This window comes from Empidonax traillii, unplaced genomic scaffold (genome assembly GCF_003031625.1).
Source record: "Empidonax traillii isolate 1590-97213 ecotype Southwest subspecies unplaced genomic scaffold, ASM303162v1 scaffold380:size670999, whole genome shotgun sequence".
In the NCBI taxonomy this organism is placed as follows: domain Eukaryota; kingdom Metazoa; phylum Chordata; class Aves; order Passeriformes; family Tyrannidae; genus Empidonax; species Empidonax traillii.
Genome location: NW_020955573.1, coordinates 382,577 through 392,915, shown reverse-complemented (window position 1 = coordinate 392,915; position 10,339 = coordinate 382,577). Strand labels below are relative to the sequence as shown.

Here is a 10,339-nt window from a genome sequence, read left to right as displayed (position 1 = left end):
TTCAATAAATACATAAAGCATCTCTATAATGTCATTTTGTTAACTGATAAACAACAAAAGGATGAAGGCATTCACTTTTAACTACATTGCATGTCATTATTTTCTCATTGCCTCACTTAGGGTACAGAAGGAACGTGACCTGCAGAGCAGAGGGACAGGACTGCTGCTTTCAGTGCTGGTTATTTATATGCTTTGATATCCTGAGGCCCACCTGCTAAATGAGGGCTGTGCAGGTGTGTGACAGGCTCTACCACGGCATTTTTGCCCCAAGATGTTGACCCACAAACCTGGGTCTGTTCTTGGTGAGTGCTCAACATGATTTCACATAACCCACAGCACCGGCTTTTTCCACCTCTCCGTGCCTGAAGTGGAAGTGCAGTGACAGCTCCTCACAAAAAATTCAGTTCTTGGTTCTTCTCTCTTGGGTTTTTTCCTCTCTCTGGTCTAACCCTGTCCCATTACTGGCCTTGTAGTTCTTGCTTTGAGAAGTTCTTGCCCCATTCTGGGCTGGCAGAGGGGGGTAGAGGAGCAGCCCATTCACAGCAGGTACAGATGAGCACAGTGGTTTGGAGATGACACAGCACTAAATTACTGCAGTCAGGAGAGAAGGAAAAGCTGCATCCCATTCCTTGCATCCCCACAATGCACTGGGAAGGAACTGGGAGGTGGCAGAGCTGGAAGTTGGTGGCTGTGAGGAAGAGGAGCTTCCAGGTAGATGGGGACAAAGGGCCTGTTTTTCAAGAGTGACTCCACCAGGGCTGTGTGTGATTAATGTTCCTGTGCTGGTAACAAGAGTGTTTCCCTAAAGAGGGAAAACTTGATAGGAGCCTCTTTTTTCAGGTCTCTGTAAGCTGGGCACATTATTTTAATAGTACACCATTAAGGTATTTATCTTAATTTAAAAAAATAATATTTCCCTTGTTGTTTGCAATTGCCCACTAGAAATGAAATCCCTTTCCTGGCTGGGTATCCTTTGCAGTCCTGAGCTGGTTGTTATTGCAGGTTGTCTTGGGAATACCGAGTTACTGAGTTCCAGACTTTCTTCAGAAATTCTGAGGGGAGTTTAACAGCATTTGAAAACACAGATAAAGAAATACATGGACCATGCAAACAAAAGCAAGTGGGATAAAAAGGGATGTGTTTACTAGAATGGTGCATGGAAAAGAAAGGTCCACAAAGAAGCCTCTTGGTCTGACTACGAGACTTGTTAGGGATGCAGAGCACTGCCCAAGCTCACTGGAGTTTGAAATCCCCAGGGCAGTTTTGGGTTTCTTGCTGTGGACTGCAGAAGGTGATTTAATAATTCATTTGAAACTGTGCAAAACTTTCTGTTGACTTAATCTGCTCCCTCTTCAAGCAGATTTTTGGTTTTGCTCAGAGATTTTAACCCACTACTGAGGAACTACAAATAGATGGAGATCTAAAACCCTGGACTAAAGAGCTTCCCTCGTGTCTGAGTTGAACATGGACAATCTGACAATTGGTTTGTCTGAATTTGCAAAGGAAAGAGGGCCCAGGCAGGCTTAAAGGTGTTAAATCAGCACAGGCCTGGCTTAAAGCAGCCTCTCTGCTTGCCAAGAACAAGGGCAAAGAGAAAAGAAGGTAAATAAAGGCACTGATGTGTGGAACAGGGTGGAGATTTTGTTTGGGTTTTAATGGTGAAATAGGACTTATTAATCAGAATAAAAAAGGCTTCTGTGAAGAGTTCATTAATTTATGCATTTCGCACAAATGCAAGACATTGCCTTCAACACCTTTTTGCTTCTACTGCTAATAAACCTCCCTGGTAAATTTATATTTGCTTCTCAACAATGTTTTAATGCTTCATTAGTGATTGTTGCCTTGTTTTTTAATGTTAACAGTCTCTCCTCCTCAGTGGCTTTTATTGTGGCACATATTCTAAATAATTTGTGGAAAATATGCCAATTCCAAAGAGATCAAAATGCTTATTGGCCACTTCATTCTGGTGCCTTCCTCTGTGGTGGCACCTTGTCTCTTAAGATAACATACTAAAACCCTCCAACTACTGTTCATTAAAGTACTACAAACACCCACATTCTGCTTTAAACACATTTTTATGTCATTTTTTTCAATTTTACTCTTCCCAGGATGTGAACTTGGCTTCCAGTAGGCAACCACGGTTCCTCAAATTTCTGCCAAATAGATCAAGAAGTGAATCCATTCATAGCTCCATCTTGGAAATAGCTTTTAAAACAGAAAGAAGTCTTTCCCAAAGATAAGGGGCTTTTGTTTTAGGGAGGGAAAACCTGTCTATATGTGATACCACAGATAAAACCATTAGCACAGTCTGAGTAGCCGCCCCAAAATGAAACACATGGTGATTTTTTCATTGCAGGCACACGGGGTTGTTGTGAAAAATGGATGTTCCAACTCAGAAAGTCAGAACAATGTGTACAAGTGGCCCAAATTGGTTTTGATTAACAAGGTTTTCTGCCTGGAAGTCACTTTATCTTCATCCCATTAGCTCCACTCCACAAAACAAATGAATCCAATGCATTAGGCTGAAACGTGGCCTTGCAGGGGGAACGCCAAGAAAAATCCTCTCTCCAGAGCCACACAGCCATTTTATGTTTCTAATGTAGATTTTCAGCTCAATATTCCCCTTGGAGTTTATGCAGAGAGAATGCAGAGGTTTTTCTGCCTCCTTCCATGGTCAGCTCTTGTTCTGCTCGTGTCTGTAGTTCCCAGCTGTGGATCGTGGAAGCTCGGGATGGGTTGGCTGCTGTGGCGTAACGTTGATCGTGGACTTGCCCATTCCACAGAGGGTTTTTTTTAGCTCTCATCCTATTGCAAATACATTTCCTGGGTTCTGGGGGTTTTTTTGGTATAGATCACGTAAAGGTGATATTTTTGTCGTGGGATCAACAGGTGAAAAACTGCTGTGTAGAACGGTCTTTGTGCCACGAGGACCCCATTCCACCTCGTGTGCCAATCAAAGCACAGAATCCACTTCCACATCTCAGCCTGGTTTTCCTCTTCTTTATTTCTCCATGAGGAAGTTTAGTTTACCTCAATTATTTCAAGTTGTGTGCTTGGAAAGTCAGGTGAAATGTAATTTTTTTATTGTTCACACAAAAGCATGAATTTTGGTGCTCGTTCCGTGACTGTTCAGAGGTTCTTCTAAATATTCAATCTCCACATTGATAATTGTTTTGTCTTCACAACTGTTCCAAATAATCTCTTTTCCAGGCTATTAATGGGTAGCTGAAATGTGTTTCTGCTTCGAGGCATCTCTTCCTCTCATTCCACTCTATCCTCAGTATCTCTACCACAGAAAATGTATTTAGTTTCAAAGTGATCTTGGGAACTATAAGTAACTGCAGTCAAACTCATTTGGTGTCTGCATAAGTAAATATGAATATCCAGACAGGGGCTATGATTGTGCACCCTAAATAAGATCTATTTTTCATTATTTAAGCCCCGAAGATGACTGAACTTTCATATTTTATTTTTTATTTCCCTAAGCAATGCGATGCGTGACTTTGTTTTGTTCTCAGGAACAATTATCACTAAAAAGTAGCAGTTAGAGAGGACTCTTCCAAATTCTGCTGAGCAAGAGCAATATCACCAGCAATAGAAAAATTAGGTGTTTTACCTAAGTCCAGTGTCTTCATTGGAAAACCAATGGCGGTGCCAGCGCTGCTTCTGGTTATACCCCAGAATAATATCTAAATCAAAGGGCCTAGAGAATAAATTTCCACGTAACATCTTATCATATTATGTCATAATAATATATATTTCCACATAATTCATTATCTTGTTACCTTAAAATTGCCCCTGAAAACGTTTACAGGAACACAACTAAAATATTTACAACAGAAAATACATAAAAACAAAATATTATTCAAATCAAATAAAATATACAATCACAACAGACTGTTCAGCTCCAGCAGACACTCTGGATTGTCTGCTTTTTTTTTCCCCCAATGGATAATTTATTTAATTAACTAAAATACAGTGAATTTTAAATTTTGTATTAAAATGGCAAAATGAGGTAGTTAGGAAAACAAAATTATGTGGTTTACATTCTTACTCACTACTAGGAAAAGTTTTATTGCCGAATTAAAAATTGCAGTTGGCACTTTTTTTAACGTTAATTTTGTCCACCAAAAGTGTTTTGCCTGACTTTTTTGACCTGATGGAATAATTGGGTTTTTTTAATAGTTTTAAAATTCAAATGAATGCACGTGAAAAAAATTATTTTTTGCTCCTGTGCAACTTTTCACAACAATTCTGAAGATTTTTTTATTGTTGTTGTTTGTCATCTGGGAACACACTGAGGGCTTAACAACAAGAAATCTAAATGTGCTTTTTGTTTGTTCAGTCTTTTAGAGTTTAAACAGAACCGGCACGTACAAAGTCCCTTTTTTTTATAGATAATTTGATACAAACTTTATTCTTCAGCTTCTATCAGGAATTATACTTTGCTGCATTACACCTCTTGATCCCACTTATCTGCATAATTCAAATGCAACCCTGAAAGATATAAACAGAGTGACAGTTCTTAAACATATTTGCTGATAATCAGCACAAACTATTACTTGAACCCATTCAATAACGTCACCCTGACAGACGGGATTCAATGACCCTCAATAACAAACAGATACAATCTCATTGTGAAAAAACTACGTTCTGATGTGATTGTGCTGAGTTCTGCCTGGGGTTGACTGCAATATGGCACACGTTGACTCCAGGAGAAGATGATACTCACTGATACTGAGATGATGCAGCATCGAAATTGGGCAGCCCAAGTTTCTGTCATGAAAGAAAAAATGAAAAAAAAAATTTTTTAAAAAATCCCCAAATAGTAGAAAAGATGTTTGAGTACAACCAGGAGACAGATAAATTGTCATGTCTAGTGGTTTATTAGCAAGAATGTAGCTGTCAGTTGGTGGGAATTTCTTTGCTGGGGCAGATTCTTTGGTGGCTCGTGTTGGTCGTGGGTGGCTCAGTTCAGTGTCCTGCCAGGAGAGTGGACCATGGCAGAGGTGATGGGCACCCAAAATCTCTGCAAGTGGCTCTCGGGGAGAGTTCTCCTTCCAAAGGATCTGGCAAACCAAGCTGATTCCTGAACTAAGACAATGGCATGTTGTCCGTACAGATATTTAGTGGCCCAAATAGCCAAAGTGACTTTAGAACATCAGGTTCGCTGAGCTGTTGGGGTAACACGTGTTGATCACAAGATGGTGATAGTTCCTGGCCTTCTGTCCTTCCTCTCTTGGTCTGAGCTCTGAATTCCAGAGAACGTGGAACACTGTGAAATTATTGGGTTGTCTGGTGGGGCAAAACTGCTTGAAGGGAGAATAACACAAATTATAATTAACACTCCTGTTGCATCATTGTCAGTCTTTGGTGGTACTGATGATTATTGGGCAGATCTGACCCAGACTGTGCTCTTGGTGTCCTGGAGATTTGGGGATAGACATGTGATCCTTCTGTGTGCGCTTCTCCTCCAAAGAAAACCACCCCCAAACAACGAAAATAGAAAATTCAATTTTTTGTATCTTTGGGAAAGGCATTTTTATTTACAGTGAGAAACTTCCCAGTGTCTTCAATCAGATTGAATGAGGTAAAATAACCATCAAAAAGTGCCCAGAAAGGACAGTGCTCTTGTACTTTGAGAGCAGTAAAGATTTTTGTCCAAAATCCAGTGTTTCTGAACATTGATATTCCCAGTGCGTTCAGATGTCGAGGGGTTTGGGTTTGTTTGCCCACATCATGCAGCAGAGCCCAGGATTGTATAAAACTTCATTATTACAAGCAGGTTAGAAACACAGAGCTTGTTTATGAATAAATAATTCTGAATCTATTCTGCAAGGTAGGAAGGACACCCAGGACACTCAGCGTCTCCAAGGATGCCGTGAGCAGGAAGTGGATGTGGCAGGAAAACAGATTTATGGTCAGGTAAATACAGGAAGAAAATGACGTGCACAGTAAATGGCAGTGCTGGGGTTTACAGCCAAAGCAAAGCCAGAGCCATTGAGGGCATCCACAGGTTAAAATTCAGCATGGATAGAGAAGTGCAATATCTTGAGTTATTTCCATTACTGGTGAGATAAAAATCAATATCCAAATACTTCCTTACTGGCAAAAAGCCACTGAAAATACTAATCTGCTGTATAATACGAATATCCAGTGTCATTAATTTGAGAGAGGATACAAAACTACATTCTGCCTTCAAAGAGCTGCTTCTGTTGTTTCCTGAAACGGGATTTCCACAAAAATATTTCAAGGGGAGATGAATCCACTGGCTGTTTGCTTTGTTGGTCTGGAAGGGGCCGCTCTGTCTGTCATGGTCCCCCATCAATCCAGGGGCCCCAGGGGGATGTTTGGATCTTGTTATCAGAGAGGGATTGCTGGGAGAAGGGTGTTAAATCCGTAAATGCCGCGGTCTAGAACCACCTGCCCTGGGTGATACGCGAATAACCCGATTAATACAAGTTTTCTGGAGTCGGTGCAGGCACGTGGGATGGTGGGAAAGCCCTGCCCACCCTCTCTGCTCTCACACAAATAGTCTCTCTTACCTCTGAAGTTTCCCCCTCTCCTGCAGCAGAGCCAGGGGTCAGGCACACAAAGGTGCTGTCCCCTGATTGCAGCAAACACCGCCATGTGTTGTATGTTTGATGAATTAAAAGGATGCTGCCAACTTAATTACACTGTAACCCTTCAATAAAGGAAGGGCAGAGCTGATTAACTAGTGAATAATTGGGGGCTGATTGATGGCTTTCTCCCTCACTGCTAAAGGCTGTATATATAATTATTTTGCCTGTGGGCCTAATTTTGCCACTGTTAGCTTCCACTTTTGTCATCAGCTGTAATTTATGGATGCGGCCTGAAGCCTTAAAAAAGGCTGGAAAATGAAATAGCCCCAAATCCCCAGATATGTCACCTGGAAATGGCCAGCAGGCAGCCTTTAACGTCAACATTTGCAGCCATTTAGCAGCATTAACACCTCGTGCTTAGCTGGAAAATAATATTATCATTTGTCAACAACTATCATAATATAGATTTTTTTAACTGACACGTAATAAAGTTGCATCACTCACATCAGTGATTTAATATATGTTTTAAATGCAAGATCAATTTGTTGCAACTGAATTGCAAATCCTTCTGGTAATGCACCAAAAGAAAATAAGAGAGCCAGAGTAGGAAGACCCATATGTCCTCATTACACTGGAGGGTTGGTTATAGAATTAGTATCTAAGTCTCTAACAAACCCCCAAAATCACAGAAACTAACATGAGTTGTGAAACTTAGTTTAAAAAATATTTTTCCTTTGAACTTCAAAAGATGCAGTAGCAGCTTCAAAGAAAATATAGTTAATAAAGCACTGAACTTCTCCCCACCGTACTTAAAAACCATTGTGGGACAGTTTTCTAGTGACTGTCAGTCAGCAGAGCTGCACAGGAGCCCGTGGAGCTCTGCTGGTTTGCATGGGATGGAGCTCTGGCCCTTTGTATTTTAAATTAAAATAAGATTTCTTATGGTTTTGTTTTCAGCCAGACAAACCCTAATCGTTAATGCCACAAAGTAACAGCAGAAGCCAACGTGTTTTGAAGGATCGAATTGCTTCAGTGGCAAAGAGGACAGACACCCCCACCACCACCTCCAAAATTCAGCCTGGTTGGGGAAAACACAAGATGCTGATTAGAGCTGCTCCAGTGACTGCCTGGTTTATATTCCACAAAGATTTATTCTGATAAAGTAATAGCAACTTAGACTCACTTTTTTTTTCTTTTTTTTTTCTTTTTTTTTTTTTAATTATTATTCCTTTTTTTTTTTTTCCCCAACCCATATTTAAACATCGTGGAGAGGAGGCTTCTGATTTCGAAGCCAAGGTATACAAATCCTCTGTCTCAAATTTCCTTTGTTGTTTTGTCCTCGTGGAGCCCTCCCTTGCCTGCGAATCACAGAAAGGTTTGAAGAACCTTTCAGTCAAAGCTCAGTTTTGTGCCAGTGGGCACTGGCCAGGAGAAAAAAAAAAAAAAAGAAAAAAAAAAAAAAGATTGATATTTGCCCTCTCTTCTTATCTGCACTTGATTTATAAGTCAGTGCGAGTATGCAAGAGAAATAAAGGCAAAGACCTTGATGCCTCCCTGTGGAGAATATGCACCATTTGGATTGAAGGCATGAAAGAGGAGAAATTAATGGTAAGCTGTTCATCTGTCACTACTGCCAGGCTGATGGTTTTGCAGAGAAGGAGAGGACTGGATGACATGCCCTCCAGTCAAGGGCATGACTGCCCGCTGTTCTCATATTATAAACACAGTGCTTTGGGTTTCTGAGGGATTTAAATTTAAATTATACTGTACTTTGGATAGGCAAATCTTTACACAAGTTTATTTTCTTGAAGTATTAACATGCAGGATTTCACTGGCTTTATGGGGAAGAAAAATAAAAATTAAGTCCCTCTATTTGATAAAAATGTGTAGCAGACTCTTAAAATGTCTCCGTGTTTTTAAAGCAGTGTGTTAGAGTGTAATGAGATTTAAATTTATATATGCATTGAAGATTTAGGCACAGGCATAAATAGATAAGCTTTGGTTATTCTACTTTCTGGCACACAGGGAAAGATTAAAAAGTTCAAAATAGGAGCTGGGTATTTTTTTTTCTATTAAAATGATATAATACCAAGGGCTGCTATCGACGACAACATTAGGGACACATCTGGAGGATAAAAACTGACATGAAACTTTCATGTTGTGCTAAAAGACACAAAAAATGTACTTATTGCTAATTGACTTCTTGTCAGGGCTGAGCATTTGGGTACTTCTTGCTGCTTTTGGAATGTTTTGGGGTTGCTCAGCTCCTCAAGATGCTCCTGTGACTCCAACGTGTGTCATAAATGATATCGGGGTTAATTGGAGCGATTTTGGGGGGCCTGGAAGGGTCTGGGGAAGTGCACATGCCCTGAGAACTGGTTTGCAATGTGTCCAGGTTCAGGGTTCAGGTTTGGTGACGTTGCTCCCACCCACACCAGCTATTTAAAACCCTCTTTGCTGAGCTCCAGCAGGGGGCTGGGAATTCCTGTTTTCCTTGGAAAAAAAAAAAAAAAAAAAAAAAAAGGAAAAGTGAGTTGCTTGTTCACTGGTTTCAAGTTACCTTGGGTTTTATAAACCAGAAGCCAAAATAAGAGACTCTTCCGCTTAGTTCTGTTAAAATCTCCCGAGTTTGGAGCTAAGTTCATTATTTCCTGGGGCTTGATTTCCTGAAATCCTGGTTAAGGCAGCAGATTCCAGTGATAATTGGGCTCAAGTAAAGTGATGTTTGCTCTTCCCACAGAAAAATTAATGACTCGCATGTCAATTCTGAAAGATCTGTGAATCCTCCACAAACCTGATGAAGATAAACCAAAGAGGAGATGGAGTTTGCTCAGGTATGAGATGGTCCTCCAGGATCTTCATCCTTCCCTCCAGCATGACTGGGATCTCTCAAACCTCGGGAAGCTCAACAAGGCAAGTGCAAGGTGCTACACCTGGACCAGGGCAATCCCAAACACAACCCCAGGCTGGATGGAGCAGGGATTGGAGGTGTTGGTGTGTGAGAGGCTGGAGATGCCCCAGCCCAGAACCCCCCATGTGCCCTGGGCTCATCCCCAGCTTGGGCAGCAGGATAGGGGGAGATTCTGCCCCTCTGCCCCCTCGGGTCAGACCCCACCGGCAGAGCTGCCTCCAGCCCTGGGGAACAACAGCAAAAGGATGTGGAGCTGCTGGATTGAGACCAGAGGAGGCCACAGAGATGTTCCAAGGGCTGGAGCCCCTCTGCTCTGGAGCCAGGCTGGGAGAGCTGGGGGATTCACGTGGAGAAGAGAAGGCTCCAGTGAGACCTGAGAGGCCCCTTCCAGCACTTAAAGGGGCTCCAGGAGAGCTGGAGAGGGACTTGGGACAAGGCATGGAGGAACAGGGCATAGGGAATGGCTTCCCACTGCCAGAGGGCAGGGTTAGATGGGATATTGTGAAAAAAAATCCTTCCCTGTGAGGGTGGGGAGGCCCTGACACAGGTTGCCCAGAGAAGCTGTGGCTGCCCCATCCCTGGAAGTGTCCAAGGCAAGGCTGGATGGGGCTTGGAGCAACCTGGGATAGTGGATGGGGCTTTAATGTCCCTTGCAAGCCAGACTATTCCTGGACTCTATGCTTTTTTTAACCTTTTCTCCCTCCCCACACTGTTACAGGAGGTCTAACCCTGCCTCTCACTCCAGGGTTGTGGCACAGAGGCTTTGCTTTCCCAGGCTCCTTGTTCTCTGAGCCGATTCACCTCCTGCCTGAGGGCTTTGCTTCCTTGGGCACCTTAATCAACCTTCTCCATCACCAGGATAACC

At 42.0% G+C, this 10,339-nt stretch overlaps 1 long non-coding RNA gene across 1 annotated transcript; it reads left to right on the top strand.

Annotated features, from left to right (window-relative positions):
• Window positions 1–2,789: 2,789 nt before the first annotated feature.
• LOC114062050 lies at window positions 2,790–7,720 on the top strand. The gene is made up of 3 exons (XR_003572297.1): window positions 2,790–2,889; window positions 5,844–5,925; window positions 7,521–7,720. It is a non-coding gene; the product is annotated as an uncharacterized LOC114062050 (long non-coding RNA).
• Window positions 7,721–10,339: the final 2,619 nt, after the last annotated feature.